Here is a 24,671-nt window from a genome sequence, read left to right on the forward strand (position 1 = left end):
GTCCTTTGATATCTATGCCAACCCCTTCATTACACAAGTGAAGAGAATGAAGCCTGAATAGGTAGAGGGACTTGCTTGTGTCTTATAGCTACTTAAGAACAAATATGCAAGTATGCAGTTAATTGGGAAACATGAAAATATATGAAGTCGAATACATATTTTACTAATAAAGTTTCACTAAAGTTATATATTTTTTGTAAACTAAATTATATATATATATATTTGGGAAGTTTAGAAAACAGACTATCAGTGATTTCATAAGATGATGAAGTAATGGCTGGAAGTCAGTCACCTGTTTATCAAAGCACTTCATTCTATAAAAACATTTAGAGTATTTAGTCCTAAAGTAACTAAAATGTAGGCTATGTGCTGTAACTTTTTAGGAAATAAAAGCTTTCAAACTCTTAGTCTACTTATTTTGGGATATCCTTTAGCTTATTACATAATTCAGATTTAGGAGTTAAAACAAGTATAACATCACAACTACGTGAACAAGTAGCAGTAGAAACAAGACAACAGGCCCAAAATGGAGTTGCTTATGCTATGTCCCATGTTACCAAACTAAGACTTAATTATAGCTCAGCTCTCCCAGAAATGAAATCTTAAACAAGTTAATCAGGAATTGCCTGACCGGCACTAGTTAGGTCATCTGCCTGAGAGGCCCCTGCCATCCCCTTAAGGAAAGTGACCTTGCAATAACCAACCCACTTTTTTTGCCTAGTTTAATGTCTTTGTCCCTGCTCCCTTCTGCCTATAAAAGCCTTTCATTTTCAACAGCTCCTTGGACTCCTTTCTGTTACATTGGATCCTGCTCAATTCAAATCAATTTTTACACAAATAAACTCTACATTTTTAATATGCCTGTTTATCTTGCAACAGTTCTTTCCAAACACTTTTGGTTATACATCCTACTGCATAGCTCATTAGATTTAAAATAACCAGATTTGCTCACACAAACCCCTAGAGTATTTATGTGTTCATAACTTATATCTACATATTGCTGAACTAATGTTTAAATTTATATTATAAATAAGAGAAATTAAAAATAAGACCAAAGTGAAATCAATACTTTATGTATTTACTAACAATATATAAGTATTTAATGATTTTTGCTAAAAGCAAATATTCTTTCTTATTTTAAAATCTTAGTTTAATAGGTTATGTATAGTGATATAAAAATTGGGTTTTAGGTTCAGTTTATTTCACATTTGTGCTAATAGTTGCTTTAATTTTTTTAAGATTACTAACAATAATCCAGAGGTCCAAATGCAATAAGTGTGCCATGGGTTATATTTAAGTCCTGAGATTCATTTTTTAGTTTTATCCACCAATTATGAGTGGCTTTTGACAAAATTCAGCTAGTAAAGTTCCATAATCTCTAATGTCATTGTTCCTGAAAAATATGAAAAGGTAATCTATATTTATATTTTTCCAAAACACATTGAAAATACACTAGAATTTTTCATTTGGAAAACGTTCTAACATATTTTGAGATTATTTGTGCAAATGAAAACATTTGATTAGATATCAACTTTGCCAACAAAGTAACACAATAATAGAAATATTCTCCCACAAATTCTCTTTATATGAGCCTTCTTTTGAAAAGCTGTTTCTTGCTTGTGGCTAAAATGTCACTGTTATCTTGAAGCGTCAAATTAAGGGTGCTTGTTTTTAAGAAAATATCTGCTAGGTAGCATACTACCAACAATAATGTGTTATCTTATCAAAGGTCAACTTTGGAATGTAGGGTTTTGGTAACAGTGTTTAGCTTATCTTTACATTTAACAATGGTTATGTAGATTGAGTGAGGGCACTAGTGTGAAAACTCTAAATAGTCTTGTTAAATAACAACAAAATTGAATTTCTTTTCACAGTCCCATGAATCAGGTTGCATGTCCCCTCAGGTACATACAGCCCACTGTGGACACCACCAATGGGCTCTTTATTTTCCGATGTTGTCTCTTGGATCGAATCTACCCTTCTACACTCAGTTCAGTAAAGCTGCAACTGGGAAAACACAGTCCACATTTTCCAGATTGCTTTGCTACCTGGCTTCCCCTTAGGTTCTGCCAAGTGGAAGGAATAGAGGCAGACTGGAACGCAGGAAGAGAAGGTTGTACTTTTTTTCCTGTTTTCCCATTAACATTGCCCTAGCAGTATCAATTCACCCAGGCAGTGGCAGGGCAGCCCAGCAGGTTCCAGTTCACTCCAGTTTCTAGTTCTCTCAGCACGTCCCAGAGCCAGCCTCACCGCGCCCATCAGAGGTGCCAGCAGGAGCCAGGTGGAGGTCCAAAAGGTCAGAGCACATATTCTCAGGGGAGTCCTCTGAGTTTCTAGGATCTGTTAATCCCAATTCTTTCTTCTGTTCTCCTAGACCTAAGGCTGGTATCTGCTTCCTTCAGTTCCCTTTGGGCTGAAACAAAGGGTTCCTCTTTTGTCCTCTCACACCTTCAATACCTGTGTAACTAATTCTCTATATTAAACTCCCTTTTCTGACATACCTAGCATGGTTTCTGTTTACTGATTATACCTTAACTGCTACAAGGGATTTATACAATAAGAAAACTTAGAAATTGCACCTCATTAAAAAGCAAAACAAACAGATATACTAAAAATCTAAATGTGAAAAGCAAAACTTTACAATTTTTAAGAAAATGTAGGGTCCTGTCATTACGACCTCAGGAAAGAATTTTCAAGGAAGACATAAAAATCACAAGTTATAAATGAAAAAACTGATAAATCTGACTACACTCAAGTATAAATGCATGTGTCACAGAAGATACCATAAATAAAAGACAAATAATACACTGGGAGAAGATATTTGTAGTGCATATAACTGATAAAGAGTTAAGTCTAGGTTATTGAAATAAATTCTAAAAACCAACAAAGAACACAAACGATCCAATAGAAAAATAAAGAAATAACTTAAATAAACAATATTTAAAAAGGAAGCTTCAAGGGCTAACAAATACATAAAAGTTTCTCAACCTCATTTGTAAACGTGGAAATGGAAGTGAAAGTAACAAGACACCATTTCAGCATGAAGGCAACATTTAAAAGTATGAAAAGACCAAAATGTAAAAGCCTGAAAGGCCAATAGTGCTGGGAAAGACATGCTCCTATCTACTGCAGGGGCATCAATTGTTTCAGGCTCTTTGGAGAACAATTTGGGAATATCTAATACAAGTGAAGATATCCATTACCTATCTATGTGACCCAACAATTCCACTTATACAATACGCATAAAAAGACATGAGTTAGGATGTTTGCTGCAATCTTGTAATAGTAGAAAATTGAAAATAGTCTAAATGTCCATTAATAGGACAGTGGATAAATATTCATACATTAGAACTATTCAGTGATTTAAAATATTCAAGAAAAATCCATATTTCCCAGCACTGTAAAAAAAAAAACAGATGCTTTTTCCTGGAAGTAATACAAATTATGATCAATATGGCATATAAAGAGGAAAAGTATTAACTCATATAAAAAGAAACTTGAGGTAGGATAGCCTGATGATTGGTTAATATAGCTTCTCCTCATTTTGCCCATAGTTCTGCTCTACCCCTGTCATTATGTGGTCATATCTTCAGGTAAGCCTCCTCAAAGTAGCAAGATGGCTGCACAGTTCTAGGTCTTACAAATAGGACAATATTCAGCAGAAGATGAAGCCATTTCTTTCTGTACTTTCAAGAATAAGAGATCTTTCCCAGAAACCTCCCAGCAGGATTCTCTTGTTTTACTGATTCAGAGTTAAGTCACATGGCCCTGTTTTGTCCATTCACTGGGAAGGAATGAGATTACCATGATTGCTTATACTAGTTGGTATTTACCTTTGGCATGGGGACAGGTTCTCCTTTCCTAAGAAATGGAAATCTCAACAAAACTGGGACTCCTTTATCAAGGAATAGGGAGGAAATAGTTAAAGGGGAGGCAATCACTAACTCTACTGTAATTAAAAATAACACAAGGTGGAGGAGGTTATGCACAGTTTCGTGTCTTTGTAAATATTTTTAAAGCACTGAAAGCATGCTAAATATTGCATAAAGAGGGGCACCTGTGTGGCTCAGTCGGTCAAGCATCTGCCTTTGGCTCAGGTCATGATCCCAGGGTCCTGGGATCAAGCCCAGCATCAGGCTCCTTACTCAGCGGGGAGCCTGCTCCTTCCTCTCCCTCTGTCTGCTGCTCTGTCAGCTTGTGCTCACTCTCTGTCAAATAAATAAATAAGATCTTTTAAATAAATAAATAAATACTGTATAAAGATACAAACATCTATATTGAACGGTCAAAAATAAATGTGGGCACTTTATGTGGTGGTTATTGGGCTGTCCCATTGCACAACTGGAGTTCTACAGTACACGGCTTGCATCCCTTAGCTGTGTTCCAGATTCAGAGACTTCATGGCTTTCTTTAGGAAAAGGAGGGGAATGACATGTGGAGGGAGACATTAGTGACAGCTACACATTTTATTTCTTTTAATAAAGAAGGAAATATGGCAATATGTTAACATTTGTTAAATGTGGGAGGCAAAATGAAATCCATCATTTCAAGTATAAAATAGTTTTGGACCTGAAGCCCAGGGTACACTTTGTTGTCTTCAAATTCCTGTGTGTTGATTATCTGGCTTTTTTAAAAAAGGAAAACAGTATTTCAAAGTACAAAATTGGTACATTTTAACCCAAAGCAAATATATTTATTTTGGCAAAACCATTCGAGATTTATGAAAGATGATTAAAATGATCAAAATGTTAGCATTTCATTGTTACAATTCCAAAAGGCTATTCTCCAACATGAATTCCCAGACAAATGTGAATGTGGCTTTTGGCTATTTTTTTAAATCGTTAGTTTGTTTTGGGTTATTCATTCATGTAAATCACTGGGGAACAGGTAAGCTTCTGTTTCCTTCCTAAACTAACCCCTGCTTATGTACACACCCTAAACAGTTGTATGTGGGCAGGACCACTGCTTAAGCCCTGGGAAATACACTCTAGCTGATTATAAACATACTCCCTGTTTTTTCTTTCCAATTTTCTCCAATCATTTACATTAGCATACATTTTGATTTCCCACGACAAATTGTCAGGGTGGGGACCTTTCCATTTTTCAGCTCCCTTCTCTCCTCATTCCTCCAGTATAAGGGGCTTCTATACAAATTAGGAAAAACAAAGGTTCATATAGCCTCTTGCCCATGAACCTCAGTAGTCCGTCTTTCTGCGAGGTAGAGACCAAGAAGAAAAACAGCTTTTATTTTGTCCATGAAAGCCTCACACTCTTTGGAAAGTGGCATATGCTTTAATAAGAGCCTTCTGGCTGATTATTTTGTCATCAATACTGAGAAAATCCAACCAGAAATATTCCCAAGGAGCTGCAACTAGGTTGGTAACTCTTCATTTTATATTCCAGAGCAATGGTGCCCAGGTGCCCCTTAACCATTGGAAACACCGTGGTTGAAGAGAGTCGGCACAGACCTCAAAACCTGCAGCCCCCTTTGGGCTTCTCATTTCACAACTCATCAATTCATTGGCCAGGAGTAGGTCCCACATGAGATCCTATACTTGAAGTCCAGTTTCGGTGTAATCTGAGTGCAGGGTTTTCTTCTCACTCCTGTCACTGTCTCTATTTCATTTCCCAAAGAGTAAGGAAAAGCTATTTCAGGACACTCCATCCAAAGCTATAGGTAGACAAACCTAAGTGCTGGCACCATCACCAAGGTCTAAATATCAGATTAAAGGAAAAGTCAGTTCTGAGTCATAACACAGCTCTTCCTCAATTGGTTTTACTGAAAAATGAAGGAGTATCCTTTGTTAGTTGTGTTCCATGCACTTACAATAATACCATAAATATTATTTCTGCTTTCTGGTTAAGACTTCTCCTTCTCTTTCTGAAACTGTTTGTTTATAAATGTTATGTTATGGGTTTGCATCATTAACCTTTAGACAGGACTGCAGTTTAGTGGTTTTAAAGAACAGTTTAGTGGTGGGTGTAGCTTGAATGGTGCAGAAGAATGGTATTAGAGGTCATTTTGGAGACAAGTATAATAGTGCTATTTTTCACTTAATTCAAAAAGGATCTGAGCAGAGGAATTCTACTGTTGACTCACCTTAAATGAACCTCTTAGCCACAGTCTCACTCTTCATGGAGTCAGCACCAGATTTTTATGCCTACCTGTCACAGCAGCATTTTTAGAGAGTACCTATAGCAGTGTTTCCCTGATCATGTTGCATCTGCTCTATTTATGACTAGAATTAGCTTCAGATTTCAAAACATGGAATATATGTGACTTAAATGTAATTTTTACTCATAGAAACACCTAGAGTGAACATTCTTCAGGTTTTGTATTAAAACCTCCCTCCTAGAAGCTCAAAGCACTTTTATATATAAAATTTCATTTGTCTTCACCCAACTGCTATAATGTAAGTTGGGGTCAGGCTTTAATTATTTCTTTGTGTTCCATACAGATGATATGCTATTATTTTATGGTAGATAGATATTCGAAGATATTGTCTCAAAGCAGAATAAAGGAAATAGCTGTTTCTTTTCCTGAAAACATGCATCACCATCAAGCTTTGGCAGGCCTGTGTCTGACCTTTTGTTCCTTCTATTATCTAAATACTTATTTGGCTTTAAGAAACCAGCCATGTATGTCTGGGATTATTACTAAATGTAACCCTCAGATTGTAATGCCAATTTACAACTAAGAACAGGGTAAACTTAGCCATGGTTAGGTTTCAAAAAATGTTCTTCTTAGTGAAAACATGGACCACTGTCAGCTTCATCCTCAGCTGGGTGATTCTGCCTAAAACATCATGTCAGTCCATAAGCCTGACACTAATGAGTTGGCTAACTATAGTCTCTATTACCAAATACTCCAGGTCACAATCCTGTGAAAGGGACACAGCAGTAGCAGAACAGAGAGGAAGGTCTTCTCACCCCAGTTTTATTGTCCTGTCCTATGTGATTTGGTGCAATGGTTCCCAGCCTGAGGATCCTAGATTTCTATCAGTCCTCAAAACACAAAAATAAAAGCCCAGAGTTTTCTTTCTCTTTTTTTAAAGATTTTATTTATTTATTTGAGAGAGTGAGAGATAGAGAGAAAGCACAAGCAGGTGAGGGGCAGAAGGAGAAGCAGACTCTGCTGCTGAGCAGGGAGCCCAAAGCAGGGCTCGATCCTAGGACTCCAGGATCATGACCTGAGTAGAAGGCAGACACCTAACCAACTGAGCTACCCAGGCGCCCCCCCCCCCGCCCTACCAGAGTTATTTCTAATGAAATCTGAAGTCTCACATGAGACAGGTATTTTTGCATCATTGTTTTGGTTTGCAAGAATATCAACATAGTATATTAACACTGTAAGTTTATGTTAACTAGCAGCTCTAGCTGGCTACTATTTGTGACTTTGAAAAAAAAAGAAAATGTATTATAACTTAATACATACAATGAGCTTGGTGACACACAGAAATCTTTTCAAACTTCAAACTTGAAGTATGTGGGGCACTATGGTAGTGGGAAAGTTGGCTCCTTCTGTCATCAGTTGGGGTCACAGGTACAAAGGGTGCTGAACCCTCCGCTTCACAGAATTTCCACTTGATTTGGTTTGATCCCTTACCCAGAAACCTGGAGATCCAAGAACTCCTGAGTGCCAAGTATTAAGAGCACAACAAACCCCATTAAAAGAAACAATTACAAGTAGGCCCCTCTTCTTAGAGTCACACTCACTTGTTGCATAGATATAGGGCCATGGTGGGGGCTCTATGCTGGGCACTTGGAACACAAAGTTTCCTCAAGATACCATCCTTACCCTCATGGACATTGCAGTCTAGTAGGGGTGACAGAAGTTTATCATATGGTCCATTAAAGAGAGGTAAAAATTAGAGTCATGGTAAATGCTATCAAAGAGAAGTACACGAAAACCTTGACCAAGGGATTTGAGCTAGTCAGGGAGTTGTGAATGAAAAGGTTCCCCAAGGGATATAAACTGGACCTGAAACTGGTAGTTGAGAAAGAGTTGACTAGTCAAGATAGGACAAAAAAGCACTCTAGCCAAAGGAACTATTTATGTAAATACTCTGTGTCAGGAAGAAGCTGGGCCTATAAAAGGGCAGTTTGGTGGTGAGAGTGGAGAGAACATGGGAGAGTCAGTGAGAAGTGAGGCTGAAAATATAGTGTTAAAAGTTTTACCATGAAGGACCTCTGAGGAATTTTGCTTTACCTTAAAATGGGAAGGTATTGAAGGAGGGTGAGGAGTACATGTTAGGCAAACTTGTGTGCTGTTGGTTTTTTTAAAAAATCACTTTGGCTACAAGAGAGAGAAAAGGCTGAAAGTAAAGAAGAGAGACCAACTTGAATTCTATTACCATAGGCCAGAGTTCATGGTGGCTGGGACTCTTGCACAGTTGCTAAAACCAGAGGTAGATGAAATCAAGAGATTTAGGAATCTCTCTTAAACTCTTTGGTAGCCCCAGATGTCCTGTCTTTGTCTTTCTGCCAGGAAAATCAAGAGATTTTCCTTGGTTTTCCATTACACCTTTGATCTTCTGTCATTTCTGAATCCCCCTCTTAGTAGATATATCTGAATTTCTCTGTGTGTTGTGATTGTGCTTCTTGGTCACTGGTATGGCCTGCTTACTGTATTGTGAAGTTGACCTGGGCCACTGCTTTCTAGGTATAGCCCGCAAATTGTCACCCAGGGAAAGATAAGTAGAGCTCTAATGCCAGAGGAAGAATCTACTTCCATACAGGCCGGTCCCTAGACAGGACAGCCCTTACACAATGTAAAGGCTCCACTTTGGCCACCTGACCACCAAGGTTACCTAATAAGGCTTTGCTTAATAATAGCAAGGTTCCCTGATTTAGTACACAGAGAGCAGAATAGATGGCTAAATTCTTACTATAACTTCTGGTAGGACCAGTATGTGAGTGATACTGGCTGAGGTCATACGAGGGAATGACCTTCCTCTCCCTTTTTGTACATTATGTGGAATGAGTGCTTAGTACGTGTCCATGGTACAAGTGAATTAACCAAAGAGAAGTATCTAGTCTGATTTGCCCAGAGTTAAAAAAAAAAATGAAGTTATAAAGAATGGTTACATTCTGAAATCTAATGAAAAATTCAGCAAGAAATAAAAAGGGAAGAAATATGGTTGAAACAAGAACCAAGACAGGACCAGAAAGAAACTGAAAAAAAAGAAAAAAAAGATTTTGGTGAGAAGGTATCATGGGAAAAATGACTTGTTTCCTACTTTGGCTGGAGAGAGAAAAGCTGGAATTGGTGTAAACTCCGAAGGACACAGCATGACTATGCATGACCCAGCTGGGTGACTGCCCAAGTTTCTTGAAGTTTGAGTTTCTGGATTGAAAATCAGTCTAGACATTTTATTCTCAGACTTTCCAGAGGAAACTCAGATGGTAACCTTACCAGCACATCAAATTGAGAACCTGCATTGTTCTCACTTCATGACAGCCGTTTAGGCAAAGGCCAAGCCAATTCAAAGGAATAGGGAACAATTTCCACTTTGTAAGAAAGTAAATACTTCCTTAGAGTCCATTATGTGAGTTACTAAAAAGAAAAAAAAATGCTAATGCAAACTCTTAAACACCTTCTTTAAATGTGAATATAAAACCAAGGAATGTTAGAATTTTCACCTTTGCTCTTTATTATTTCTAAACATATTTGAATATTTTTATATTTAAGCCCCCAAAATCTTAAATTCCAAAGAAAAACTTGGAGATGTAGTGAAAAGAAAAGAGGACTTCAAATGAAGATAAACAGGTTAGAGTTTTAATTCCACCAGCATGGAATTTGCTACTTGCTACTTAATCTCTCTGGATGTCCATTCCTTCATTTAAAAAAGTAACAGTGTTGTATAAATGATCTGAAAGAATGTTCTACCTAGAGTACTCATTGATTCCATTTCGGATTTGTAAAAGATTTCAAAATAGAGCAAGCAAGTCTAGGTAAGAGAGTCTCTTTTAAATAGCTTCAGAGACCATAAGGGCGGAGGTATTTATGCATCTCCACTGAGTTATTTTATTTGTTATATCATTAATTAATACCTCAAATATTTTTTGCCTGATGTTCCTTCTTTCTCTACCACATTCTACCAGATTCTTTTTAAAGCAATCTTTGGGATGCCCGGGTGGCCCAGTAGGGTAAGCGTCTGCCTTGGGCTCAGGTCATGATCCCAGAGTCCTGGGATCGAGTCCTGAGTCCCATATGGCATCAGGCTCCTTGCTTGCTGGGGAGCCTGCTTCTCCCTCTACCTGCTCTGCCTGCCGCTCCCCCCGCTGGTGCACGTGCTTTTGCGCACTCTCTCTCTCTCTCTGACAAATAAATAAGTAAATCTTTTTTAAAAAGGATCTTCTTTGAGATTTTATTTATTTATTTTAAAGAGAGAGAGAGAGCAGGGGGAGGGACAGAGTGAGAGGGAGAGAGAGAGAATCTCAAGCAGACTCTGTGCTGAGCGCTGAGCTTGACCTGGGGTTCGATCTCACAACCCTGAGACTATGACCTGAGCTGAAACCAAGAGTCAGATTCTTAACCAACTGAGCCACTCAGGTGCCCCAGAGTTATCAAATTTAACAAATAAAATGAAAGGATGCCCAGTTAAATTTGAATTTCAGATATCAACAGATAACTTTTTGTCTAAGTTAGGTCCCATGCAATATCTGCATTATACTTATATTAAGATTCAAATTTTACTGGGCATCTTGTGTCTTATCTGGCAATGCTACTACCACAGGCCACCTTTTTACCTTAGTTTGTGTAAATAACATTATACATACATATTTTTATTACATACAAGAATATTGACTCTGACTGGAAGTTTGGAGAAACCCCTCTAAAAATCTTCAGGTATGACAAATAACCAAATCTGTCAGAAAATATTTCATTAAATCTTTTTCTGAGGTAGGGGAATGGCCTAGGCGGCTCCTGGGAATTCCAGTCAACCTAATATTTGTGAGTTCCTAAGTCATACGATGATCAAATAATAAGCTGACAAAAGCTTCATGAAGCCAGGGGTGTTGTAGGTCCTCAGGGAGACTGGATAATAGAAGTGCTGACCACAGTAGGCATTCAGTAAATATATAGCAGAAAAATAAGTAAGAAAAAAAAAATCTCTTAAAATTCTGTTTATGCCAGAAACAATAAAACAAAGGAAAAACTAGAGCAGAAGTTCATTTTAAACTATGGATCCAGGGTCATAAGGTCCCACAGACACTGCATACCTACTGTTTTATGTTTGTACCTGAAGCTGAGTTCCAAGGTATAATGTGTGGATTTTTAGAAGGCGCAAGACTTTTTGGAGGGGTTGAGCCAAACCAATAGAGTGCTGTCCCCCCCCTCCCCAGTTGCCATATAAAGGTTCCCAAAAGATAATATTTTTGACTCCTAAATCTAAATCCTTTTGTGGACCTGGAGGGCGACCTAGATATTTTCTTAATCCAGAGTAAGAAGCCTTTTAGAGTACTTAGAAATTTAAACTGGGGGTTGCAAATAGAATCTGTTTATAACTAAGGAAAGGCATTTTGACTTCAAAAAATGCAAATAGAGCAATCAAAAAAGAAAATTAAACTAATTAATTTATATTTAATTTAGCCTTTGCTCAGCTATTAGGGAAAATTTGAAGTTTTTCCAGACTTACATTTCTAAAAGAATCCCCAAGGGGGCAAGAATGGTAATATGACAATAATGCTTCTGATTTCACCTCCTCCCAACAGAAATTAAAAAAAAAAAAAAGGAAGCGAGGAAATACAGAAATTCTCTCACATGGTACTTTTGGTACTGATTCATGTTTTTTAAAAAAGACCATTTTTTAAATTTTAATTGTTATCCAAGGAAGTGTCTGTCTTAGCTTGAAATTGTTGGCAGATTTCTATAAGAAATTCATGTCCTTCTCCCTCTCTCTCCCATTCTCTCCCCCTCTATCCCCCTCTCTCTCTGTAGAGGTATAGATTTGGGTGTGTATGGGTGAGTTGGGTAAGATTTACATGTTTCCATCATGAAGCTTACATGCTCTAATAAACTTTTCCCACTGGCACCACCCGAGATATTTAATAAATATTGAGCAGTCAAAAATAATGATAGAAAAATAAATGAGATACTTTCCCTTGAGTGAGCAGCAGTCAGATGAAGAACATACATTCATTATTGTGAACAAATCATAAAATTATATTTTTCTGTGCATTATAGATTCACTTATGGAAATGTAAGCTCATTCAAACATTTGCTAAGTCTCTGTTACATATAAGACAGCAGCTTTGCTCACAAGTAGCTTTCAATGGAGGAAGAAAGATAAAACACATTAATAACTTTGTTTAAAAGTTTCTACTTTATATTTTGCTTTTGCATTTCCTTGGGGATGTATTTAACTTTGTTCCACCTTGGTTTTCTCATTATTAAAATAGTGCTGTGAGGGTTAAATGAGAATGTATGTGTGTGCGAGCTCATGTGTCCAAGCATGCATGTATATTCATAGATTGCCACAATGCCTGGAATATTGAAAACTCTTGGTCAGTATTAACCTTTATTATTGTCATCTGTTTCCTCATTTAACTGTCATCACAACCCTGGGATGCAGATGAGAACTCTGAGCTTTAGGGAGATTAGGTGCTCTTCCACATAGTCTGGAGTTTTCAGAATCTAATCTTTACCTTTGTCTTCTGACGTCAGGTTTCTTTCATTATATTACATTTTCTCCAGAATTTTCCAAATTGAAGAAAGACATGAGTCATTAAATCAACGTGTATCTGAATAGCAAATAGGATATTTAAAAATTTTATACCTAGATATGCTTTAATAAAACTTCTAAGCATCAAGCATAAAGAGAAAATCTTAAAGTGACCTTGGAGAAAAGACCAGATTATCTACAACTAAGCATAGGCTGACTTTGTATTTCTCACCAGAAACAGGAGACCAGTAAAATTTGGAACACTATCTTCAAAAGGCTGAGGGGCAATAACTTAGTCTGAACCAAGTGACCGGCTTAACTATTTTTCAATAGTGAGAACAAAACAAAGACATATTGATGGGCGCCTGGGTGGCTCAGTTGGTTAGGCGACTGCCTTCAGCTCCGGTCACGATCCCAGTATCCTGGGATCGAGTCCCGCATCGGGCTCCCGGCTCAGCGGGGAGCCTGCTTCTCCCTCTGACCCTCTCCCCTCTCATGCTGTTTCTCTCCTGCTCACTCTCTAATAAATAAATAAATAAATAAATAAATAAATAAATAAATAAATAAAACAAAGACATATTGAAACATATAAGGAATCTTAAAATTTACCACAGATTCTTAATTTAAAAAAAAAATGCTTAAAAGAGGGTCTATAGCACAGAGAAATGTAAAATTACAGGGAAGGAAAGAGGGAGCAAAACCAAATGTTACATGAATTTTACTAAATATAGTGATAGATATAATTGTTTCAAAAATATCTAAATAATATCTTGAGTTTTAAAAAGACAAAACTTAAATGCTTTGCAAAAATAAAAATATAATGGGATTTTAATGGATATTTACATTGAATTAAGGTCCATGTGCTGTAGAGGAAGGTAAAATAGTCAACTTTGTCTTATGGTAGTTAAATATATATGTTAAAGGAGTGAGAGTGACAACTAAAAAACTAAATAAAATAAAAATATAGTGCATGGTGTCCAAAGCAGCAGAAGGAAAAAAAAGACACAGAATAGTTTAAAAAAGGAAAAACAAGACCAATTAAATGCTAACCAAAAAAAAAAAAAAAAAAGAAAAATCAAAACCAAACATAAAAAAACTAGTATAGTAATAATAAAATAAACAAAATAGAATTACAGGCAAAAAGTACTGATGGAAATGAAGAGTTAATGAACCATAGAAGGAATAATTCTGTAACAAATCATAACATGTATAAGTTTGTGTATTTCTAATAGACCAGTTTTAAAATGCATAAATTGCCAACAGACACATGAAAAGATGCTCAAAGTCACTAATCAGGGATATACAAATCAAAACCACAATGAGATATCACCTTACACCTGTCGGAATGGCTAGTATCAAAAAGACAATAGATAACAAGAGTTGACAAGGAAAAATACATACATACATAAATCAAAAACTGGCAGCTGCAGTACAGTGTTGGAGTTAAATGTGTGGATAGCGACATCAGACTGATTGGGCTTAAATCTTGACCCTACCAATTACTAGCTTTGTGAACTTCTTATTTTCTTGTAACCTCTTTGTCTGTAAACTCGGGAAATGATGCACTCACCTCACATAGTTGTTGTAAGGATAAAATAAATTTTTACATGCAGAGGACACATAACAGTGCCCAAATAAATATATGCATTAATTTTTAGTGATTGAGAGAATTATAAGAATTGGTTTTGGGGTGCCTGCGTGGCTCAGTTAGTGTTAGCAAAATTGCCTGAGAAAGAAATAATAATCATTAAATAAATGTAATAAATTATACAATCAGACTTTACCTGAAAATACCAAAACTTCTAGAAAAAAATAATTCATATTGTATAAAAATGTTTCAGAAAATAGAAAATGATGGAAAGCTACCCAACTACTTTTATGAGGCAAACATATCTTTGCACCCAAAGCAAACATGAATAGTGAAAGAAAGAAAATCCTGTAGATACCAAAAAATTCAATAAAGTTCAAGACTTATTTATGACTATTTTTAGCAAATTAGGGATACAAGGAGAATCCCTGAACTTATCTGCAGTGAACACCATACTTTTATGTGAAACTTCAGAAGCATTTCCAATTATACTCAGAGGCAATATAAGGATGCTTCCTATCACTGCCTCTAACAAACATGGCATTGCAAATTCAAGGCAGAAAATAAGTAAAAAAAAAAAAGACATATAAGAAGTACAAAAACTAGCAAAATTATCTTTATTGAATAAATACTAGTTATAAAATCCAAGAAAATTTATAGACAAACAATTGAGACTAAAAGAGAATATTCAGCAAGTTTGCCAGATAGATCAACATATAAAATCAAATAGCATCCCTACATGTGAATAATCATCAATGAGTAAAACAATGGCAAAAAAAACCCCAAAAAACAGTAAAGTATATAGCAAAAACCTAGCAAAAGTTGTATAGTAAGTTTTCAAGATAGATAAAACTATAAATTTGAATGATATTTTAAAGCACTGAATAAATGGAAAATTATGATATGATAGAAGACCTAATATCCAAAAGGTATCAGTTCACTCTAGCATTCTACATTTTTAATACAGTTTCAACAATAATTCCAGGAAGAATGGGTGTGAGGAGTCTGTGTGTTTTATGGAACTGGCCTAGCTTATCCTAAAATTCATATATATAAATAAAAATCCAAAATTAATAAATTTAGAAGAAAAATAAAAACGATACCAAGATATATTTAATGCTGGAGTTACTAAAATAGTGTAGAGCAGAAAATGAAATAAACTCATAGACAAAGGGTCAGAAAAGAGAGCCTGAGACTGATTCATGCATGTATTGAAGTATGAAGGAGAAGTGGCATTACAAATCACTAAGAAAATAATGGATTTTTCATTAATAGCATTAGAACAACCAGGTACTCAAAAAACCAATTCCAAATATTTGAAAGCTTTAAATATGAAAAGCAAAATTTTAAAACTTCTAAAGAAAATATAGAATATGTTTATGATCTTGAAGTTGGGAAGGAGGTATTGAGTAAGACCTAAAATGCAAAGCTCACTAAGTAAAAACTGTTACGTGTGTTGATACTACAATTAAAACTTTCAAAGTTAAAGGAAGCTGCAGGATGGGAATTTATATTTGCAGGGAGTATCACCAATAAAGATTTTGTACTCAGAATGTATAAATGATTACAAATAAGAATAACAGCCCCATATGAATAAAGGGCAATATACATGAGCAAGATATTCAAGAAATGTTCAAATAGTCAATAAAATAGAGTAAAATGCTCAACCCCACAAGTAATTATGGAAATGAAAGTTAAAACCATGTCCAAATTAGAACCACATAGCTTTTCAAACTCAGCAGACAAAAACTTAAGTCTGGCTATACTCTAGGCTTACAAAGGTTAAGGGGTCACAGGGATTTTTATATATTGATAGCACAGAACAGCTACTTTGGAGGGAAATATAGCAATAGTTAAAGTTTAATATGCTGAATTAGTTTTTGCTGTCATAATAAATTACTACAGACTCCACGGCTTAAAACAATGAAAATTTGTTAGCTTACGGTTCTGGAGGTCAGAAGTCTGTCATGGATCTCATTGGGCTAAAATCAAGGAATCTGTCTTCAAGGCTGCATTCTTTCTGGAGGCTCTAGGAGAGAATCCATTTTCCCTGCGTTTTTCTACCTTCTAGAAGCCATCTATTTCTTGGTTCATGATCCCCTTCCTCCGTAAACAAAACCAGCAACAGTTGGTTGAATTCCTTTCTGGTGGTATCCTCTGACCTTTTAACCAGCCTTCTCTACTTTCAAGGATTCATGTGATTCACTTGAGTCTTCCTGCGTAATCCAAAATAATCTCCCCTTCTGAAGATCCTTAACCTTAATCACATTTGTAAAATCTCTTTTGCCATGTAAGGTAATATATTCACAGGTTCCAAAGACATCTTTGGGAGAGCCATTACTCTACTTATCATATGTACATGCACTCCTTGAATGAGCAATTCTACTTCTGAGGACTAAAGGAACAATTGCATATGTGCTCAAAGAGATACTCACAGGGACTCCTGGGTGGCTCAGTCAGTCATGCCTCGGACTCTTGATTTTGGCTCAGGTCATGATCTCAGAGTTGTGAGATGGAGCCCAGCATGTGGCTCCATGCTGGGTGTGGGGCCTGCTTAAGATTCTGTCTTTCCCTATCCCTCTGTCCCTTTCCTCCTCGCCACCCTGCTCTCTCTTTCTCTTTCTCTTTCTCTCTCTCACTCTCTCTCAAAAAAAAAAAAAAAAAAGATTCACAAATATGTTCATGGGAACATTGTGTCTATTACAAAAGAATTTTAAAATCATATTTATCAATAGGAGAATAAATAAGTACTATTGGTGCATCCATACAATGGAATGCAGCATTGGGTTAAGATAGATCTTAAAAACATAATATTGAACAAAATAAAAATGTAGAATTATGTAGGTGTGAGTGTGTGTGTGTGTGTAGATAGATACAGAATGTAACTACTTGAGTTGGCATAGTAAACTCAAGATTTGGTATAATGGTTATTTCCAGGAAGCGAGGGGAGGGGAAGACACACAAGTAAAGCATAATGTTTACATTCCTTAAAGCTAGGTATGTCATCAGAAGTAAGTGGTTTCCTCCTTAAAATATTCTCTAGGCTTTTTTTACGTTGATGTGTTTTACAGTAAAATTGGTAAGCTTTTGGGTGAGGATACTGAACTCAGTGAAGCCATCCCACAGCAGGAGCAAAGGCTAAGAGGAAAGCACAGAGTTAAGCCTACATTAGTTGATATAATTAATAAACTCAAGACTGAAAATCAAAAGATGGGCTTTATTCTTGGCTCTATTGCTTTCTAGCTCTGTGACTTTGAGAAAGTTACTAAACACAACCAGATCTTAGTTCCCTCATCTTAAAAGTGAGGACATTGAATCAAAACACTTTAGGTCTGTTTTGACTGTAAAATAGTCGATCTGATGACTTTCACACACAGTATGATTTTTTTATCACTAAAATATGGTTTATTTGACAAAGTACATCTTCTTGAGATTGGTGATCATGTCCAAGGAAACTGTACACACACACACACACACACACACACACACCCCTTCTGTAATTCCTGACTTTTGCTTAAAACCACCCATCCAGTCTTTTTTGGCTTTTAGAGATGGCTCCAGAGCTGGGATGGAGGAGAGCAGCTATTAAAACCAACATGGAATAAAATTTTGAGGTGGAATTGAATTTGGAGTCCTGTTTTCTGTGGCCCTTGCAGAACGAAGCTCATTCATATGATCTCCTTGGAGAACATGCTCAGTGGTGAGCTGTTACAGTACATCTCCAGAACACTTATTTCCCAAAACAAATCTATTAATGCCATAGAATTATGGTAACTGCCAGTCCTAATTTAGGAACAGACAGTGTTAGACTATGGGGTAAATATTTCCTGGCAAAAAATATGGCCATACAAATCCCAGTGTTACTGACTGATCTCCTTGCCTGTGCCAAAATGGCCCTTGGACTGCAAAAAGAATTCCCTTTACAGATGGCTCTGCCACCTCACAAATGCTTCTTTTGTCTTATGTGCAAAATCAACTCTAAGGACCGCCCAGACTTTATACCTTGATTCATTTCTTTGGACACCACTTGGCATGCTTTTGCAAGCAATGTCTTCTTCAGTAAGAACAAACCACTTACTTCTGATGACATAAATTCTTGAGTAGGGCTCTGACTAGGACAACATTGCCTAAGGCAGCAGGCTGGGATCTTTGGTCCTCTTTTGAGCGCCCTACTTTCATGTCCCAGTTACTCAACTTTGAGCACAGCCAAAAATTATCTCAAGCCAAGCTCTTCTGGACAAAAAACGCTCAGAACTCTTGCTTGCTTCAAGCCAGTAGAAGACTCCAGCCGGATATTGGACACGTCAAGTAGTTTTAATAACTAAAAGAAGAACATATTAGATTCTTGTTCTCCTTTTCTGTAGTGCTGAAGTCACAATCTTTAAACCATTTCTATGTGGAATTTTTATGTTTTAATTTAAATTCTCTGCTGGTTTTACTGCTTCTGTATACTTGACATATTTCAGAATATAGTTTGCAATCATGTATATATTTCCAAAGACCCATGGAAGCAATGACTTCATGTATATATCATAATTCTCTGTTTTAGGAGAGAGTATTCCAGATATTGTATAATGATCTCCACTCTCTTGTCACTGCATTCTACCTATCTCCCAGTTATTTACCCCTAATCTTTGGGAATTTGATCCCAGGTTTGTGGTTTTCTTCTCTAACCCATTGAATGTTCATGTGGACAAGTTATCTAAACCCCAAATATCTGTAATTGACAACTTTCTCCATCAGCTACTTCCTAGAACATGCCACTACACAAATTGCTCCAATTCTAAAAATTACAAATTTTAGTTCCTCACTTCCATCATGCCCTCTAATCTTTCTAGTTTATTTATATGTGGACATTACTCTACCCTTCTGGGCTCCCCAGTTCATTGACTCTTCTTTTCTACCTACTTATCACCTTTTTTTCCTCTCCCTTCATGATCCAGAATTTCTGTGATTACCCTGATAAAACCATTGAAATTTTTTTTTTTTTGGCCTTTTTTTCCTCCGAAAACTCTAATCCTGTATCAACTCAATTATCTGCTCTGGAAAATAGATATCACAATAAATTTGGAATTGCAAACCTTATCTTTTTCTCAGTCAACTTGCCTTCCTACTTTCTCTAAAAATTAATTCAAAATTTTTTCTATATTCAAACTACAACTTCTCTCTCAGTCTCAGACCATAGTTATTTATTTTTAGTTGATGATATTACCACTTACTTCACAGGAAAAAAAAAATCCACTTGAAAATAATCAACTAAATTCATGACCACCATCTGAATCTGCATGCACCTTCTTTTCCTTCCCTCTGTGCTATTAGAGAAGGTGTCCCTCTGGCCTAAAGCACTTCTTAAAACTATCTGGGCTCTGGGCTCCCATGCCCACCTATTCACTCTGGAGCCTTTCACTTCTTCTACTTTCTCCTGAATCATCAATCTCCCATTTTATATAAGATCTTTCTCATCATCATTGCCTAGTCTTTCAACCATTTTAACCATTCTTCATTTCAGTAAGTTTGAAAATCTATGTTTTTTAGTATTGAGTTTCTTTTTCTGTGAAGGTTGTATTTATATAGTTTATGCAATTGTCTTTCTATGCAATTGTCTCCTTTTCATTGATTTATAGGATTTATTTATAGATTCCAGATATAAGTCCTTTATCAGCTAAACATTGCACTGTTTTTCATTTGTAGCTTGCCTTTTAGATTCATTTATGAGGCTTTTGTCATACAGGAGTTTTCATTTTACTGTAATCAAATTTAATAGGCTTTTATGGTTTATGCTTTTTGTATCTTTTTAAAAAATTTTTTCTAATATAACATACATTTCAATATTTTCTTCTAGAATATTCAAAGTGTTGCTTTTATATTGCCTTTAATTCATATAATAATTTTAAAAGAATAGTGTAAACTAAATGTAATTTTATTTTTTTCTTACAGCTAATTATTTGAACAGCATTTATTCAATTGCCCAACTTCCATCTAATGATTTGAAACAGAAACTTAGTCATCTATTTCTGAACTTTATTTTTTGTCCCATTGGCTGATTTTCCATTCATGCAGCAGTATCACACTGCTTTTATTATTATATTGCAATATATTTTTTATGTATTTTGATACCTGGTATGGTGAGTTCTTCTACCACATCTTTTTTTCTCAAAACTCTTGCACTTTTATTTGAATTTTAGCTATCAACCTAAGCCATAAGAAATTTTATTAGATTGTTTTTTAGAATTGTACCAATTTTATAATTTTTGGTGAAATGACTTTTTAAATAATATTTTTTATTCCCAGACACAAATGTGGTATACTGTTTTCATTTATTTAAGTCTTCTTTTATACAGTTCAAGAATATACATTATGCTTTTATCACCAAAGTTATTGTTATGTCTTTTTTTATTCTGATGTTTTATTTTATCCTCATTTACTTTAAATTGTTCTGGGTAATAAATAGGAATGTATCCAATATCTCCCTAAATTCTCTCAATAGTGCTAATAGTTTGGTTGTATATTGCTTAGTCCATATATACGACAAGATCTCTCTGAACAATGACAATTTTGTTATTCCTCTTTTGTTCATATACACTTTTATCTTCCTTGCTTTGGTTCAAATATTCAAAATGTGTTAAGTAGAAACAATAATAAAGAGAATTCTTATTTTAGACTAATGATATTTGTTTTAGGGTTTTGTCAATAACATCATGTTTGGGAAATTTTTTATTTTTAGTTTGCTAAGATTTTTCATGAGAAATGGATGTTGAATTTCATTGAATGTTTCATTTTGCATCTGTTGAGATGGTATTATGCTTTTATCTTTTTTTGGTAATGCAGTAAGTTATGGTATTATTTTTCTGAAGTTAAATAATTCTTGAACTTGTGGGATAAACTCTGCACGTTAGAATTATTTAATACATTGCTTGATTGGGTTTGGTTTTCAATATTTGACATTTAAAAAAATCTATGTTCCCCCATTTTACACTCCCACTCTCTCCACATACTTGCCAACATTTGGCATTATCAATCCTCCAAGATTTAACCATTACAGTGGTATAAAATGCTAGTCCGTTGTGGTTTTAATTAGCATTTCACTGATTAGTAATGATATTGAACAGTTTTCATATACTATTTCCCATTCATATATTTTCCTTTCTGAAGTGCCTATTCAAGACTCTTACCCATTTCATATTGTCTTTTTATTGAAGATTTGGCAGCATCTCTATATACTCTGCATGTAAGTCCTTTGTCAGATATATATACTTCTCCAGAAGCAATAATTTTTTTCCTAGAAATGGGAGTTTTCTGCTCTTTGCACACGGACAGATTGGTTTTGCTTCTATCTCTTCCCTCTGGAAATGATCGTTCTCTGGGCCCTATGGGCAGGAATATTTTCTGCCCCTTCTCCAGTATTTTAAGGGTTTTGTTTTATATGAAAGAAGAATTCAAAGACATGTATAGCATTAAATGCTTGTCTCCCAGTGATAGTCACCAGGACATCCCTCACCTGCATGTCTACACCACCAAGGAAGGTTCTCCCTAGGCGCTTGCCCTTCCCCAAATCTTCTTCTTTTTTATTTTTTTGTTATTTAAAATTTCATTTATTCATTTGAGAGAGAGAGAGCACAGGCAGGGGGAAAAGGCAGGGGGAGAAGCAGACTCCCCACTGAGCAGAGAGCCAGATCAAGACCTGAGCCTAAGGCTGACACTTAACCATCTGAGCCATGCAGGTGCCCCCCCTTCCCCAAATCTTCTTGTAAGCATTTGGTGAAGGTCCATTAAAACACAAAAACAAAAACAAAAACTTGTAAGTGAATATGAACTGCCTAAACCGTCCTTATGTTTGTGATTCTTGGTTATTCTAAATTGATACGCTAGGCCACACTTAAATTGTTTGTTAAAATTTGAGCTGATTTCTCTTACCTGCTTTCATGGTGGCCTGGTATCCTCTTCCAAATATGAAATAGTTTGTGTGTCCCTCTGTTTTTGGAGAAATTTGTTACTATTCAGGACTCAGTGCACATAGTTACCTTGAAATTTCAGCTCTACAATGAGTTTAATTAAAGTTATGATTGTGTAGATTATCTGACTTTTTCTCATTGTTGGGATAGGAGAAAATTCTCTCAAGGCTCTCTACATTTTAAGCATAAGTGGAACTCTTAATATTTTGATTGGCATTGTATTAAACCTATATTTCAATCTTAGGAAAATGAAATCTTAATAATAGTATGTGTTTTAATCTATGAATATGGTATATCTTTAAATTTATTTAGGTTGCTGTTTATTTTTCTCTGTAGTGTTTTGTAGTTTTAGTATAAAGGTCTCACATCTCTTCTTATGTTTTTTCCTAAATAATTTTTTACATACTATATTGGATGCTTGAGTTTGATTTCCAAACTGTTCATTTGTTGTTATGTAAAAATAATGATTTTCTTATATTGACCATTAACTTATAAACTTACTAAAACCACTTATTCTGATAGTTTTAGGGGGGATTGATCGAGATTTTCTTTTTTTTTTAATGATTTTATTTATTTATTTATTTATTTTTATTTATTTGACAGAGAGAGACACAGCGAGAGAGGGAATGCAAGCAGGGGGAGTGGGAGAGGGAGAAGCAGGCCCCCCGCAGAGCAGGGAGCCCGATGTGGGACTCGATCCCAGGACCCCGGGATCATGACCTGAGCCGAAGGCAGACGCTTAACGACTGAGCCACCCAGGCGCCCTGATCGAGATTTTCAATGTAAAACTGATGCTGTGTACAATAAAAATAATTTTACTTCAATTTTTTTTCATTTATAAAGTCATTCCTTCATCTTTTTTTATACTTTATTGCACTAGCTAGGATTGCCAGTGCAATGCTGAATATAAATGATGAGAATGAACTTCTTTACATTACTAACAATTACGGGGGAAAGTATTGTACATCTTTCATCATTGGGTATATTGTTAGCTGTAGATTTTTTTCATCAATGACTCTTATCAGATCTAAGAAGCTCTATTATATTCCTGTTACAAATTTCTACATGAATGAGTACTGCATTTTGTCAAGTGCTTTTTCTGTATCCACTTAGATGGCCATATGATTTTCTTCTTCACTCTGTTAATGTGATTTTTTTAATGTTAAATCACCCTTTTATTCCTCTCGATGTTCATGATATTTTAGCTCAATTTACAAATATTTTGTTAAGGACTTATGTCTACATTCATAAGAAAAATTGGTAAGTTGGGATTTTCGAGGAATTTGTCTATTCATCTAAGTTGTCATGTTTCTTGACATACGTTTTCTTTATTATTCCTTTCTTAACTTCTTAACACTTATAAAATCTGTAGCAAGAAACTTTTATTCCTGATGTTGGGAATTTGTGTTCTGTTTTTGTTTTTGTTTTTGGATTGGTCTAGCTAGGAGATTTATACATTTTATTAATCTTCTTAAAAAATAATTATGGTTTTCGAGGTGCCTGGGTGGCTCAGTCCCTTAAGCATCCAACTCTTGATTTTGACTGAGATCATCATCTCAGGGTCATGAGATCACGCCCTGTGTCAGGCTCTGCTCTCAGTGCACAGTCAGTCTGCTGGAGATTTTCTCTTTCCCTCTCCCTCTGACCCTCCCCCAACTCTTGCATGCTCTAGCTCTCAAATAAATAAAATCTTTTAAAAACAATTTGGGGGGGGCACCTGGGTGGCTTAGTCAGTTAAGCATCTGCCTTTGGTTCAGGTCATGATCTCAGGGTCCTGGAATCGGCCCTGCAACTGCCTCTTTGCATGGTGGGGAGCCTGCTTCTCCCTCTCCCTCAGCCATTCCCCCTGCTTGTGCTTGCTCTCTCTCTGTCAAATAAATAAATAAAATCTTAAAATAAGTAAATAAATAATAATTATGGTTGTCATTTATTCTCTTTTACTTTGGGCTTTTATTTCATTGGCATCCTCCCATTTTAAATATTTCTTCTCTTCTGTTTATTTAGGAATTAAATGGTTTATCTTTTTCTAGTTTCTTAAGTGATATTCTCAGGTCATCTTTTTTTTTTTCTTTTTCTTTTTGATAATATAGGTATTTAAAACCATACATCTCCCTTTACGGACTGCTTTATCTATCTACTTTCCAAAACTTTTGATATATTTTTAGTAGTTCAAATTATTTTCTTAATTCCTTTGTAACATCTTTTTGAACCATAGTTTACTTATAATTATCTTGCTTAATATTTAAATGTAGATTTTCTTTCTTTTTTTTTTTTTAAAGATTTTATTTATTTATTTGAGAGAGAGAGAATGAGAGACAGAAAGCATGAGAGGGAGGAGGGTCAGAGGGAGAAGCAGACTCCCTGCCGAGCAGGGAGCCCGATGCGGGACTCGATCCCGGGACTCCAGGATCATGACCTGAGCCGAAGGCAGTCGCTTAACCAACTGAGCCACCCAGGCGCCCC

The 24,671-nt window shown here is 35.8% G+C and overlaps 2 long non-coding RNA genes across 3 annotated transcripts in view; both read right to left on the minus strand.

Moving 5' to 3' along the window:
- LOC145716121 (uncharacterized) overlaps positions 1-24,671 on the minus strand; it is a 493,424-nt gene that overhangs the window by 150,652 nt on the left and 318,101 nt on the right. The window lies entirely within an intron of this gene.
- LOC145716118 (uncharacterized) lies at positions 19,322-22,751 on the minus strand. Its single transcript, XR_014138526.1, has 2 exons — positions 20,257-22,751; positions 19,322-19,973 (listed from the first exon to the last, which is right to left on the minus strand). It is a non-coding gene; the product is annotated as an uncharacterized LOC145716118 (long non-coding RNA).

The sequence above is a fragment of the Leptonychotes weddellii genome, chromosome 1 (assembly GCF_054177405.1).
Source record: "Leptonychotes weddellii isolate Sample4059 chromosome 1, ASM5417740v2, whole genome shotgun sequence".
NCBI lineage: Eukaryota > Metazoa > Chordata > Mammalia > Carnivora > Phocidae > Leptonychotes > Leptonychotes weddellii.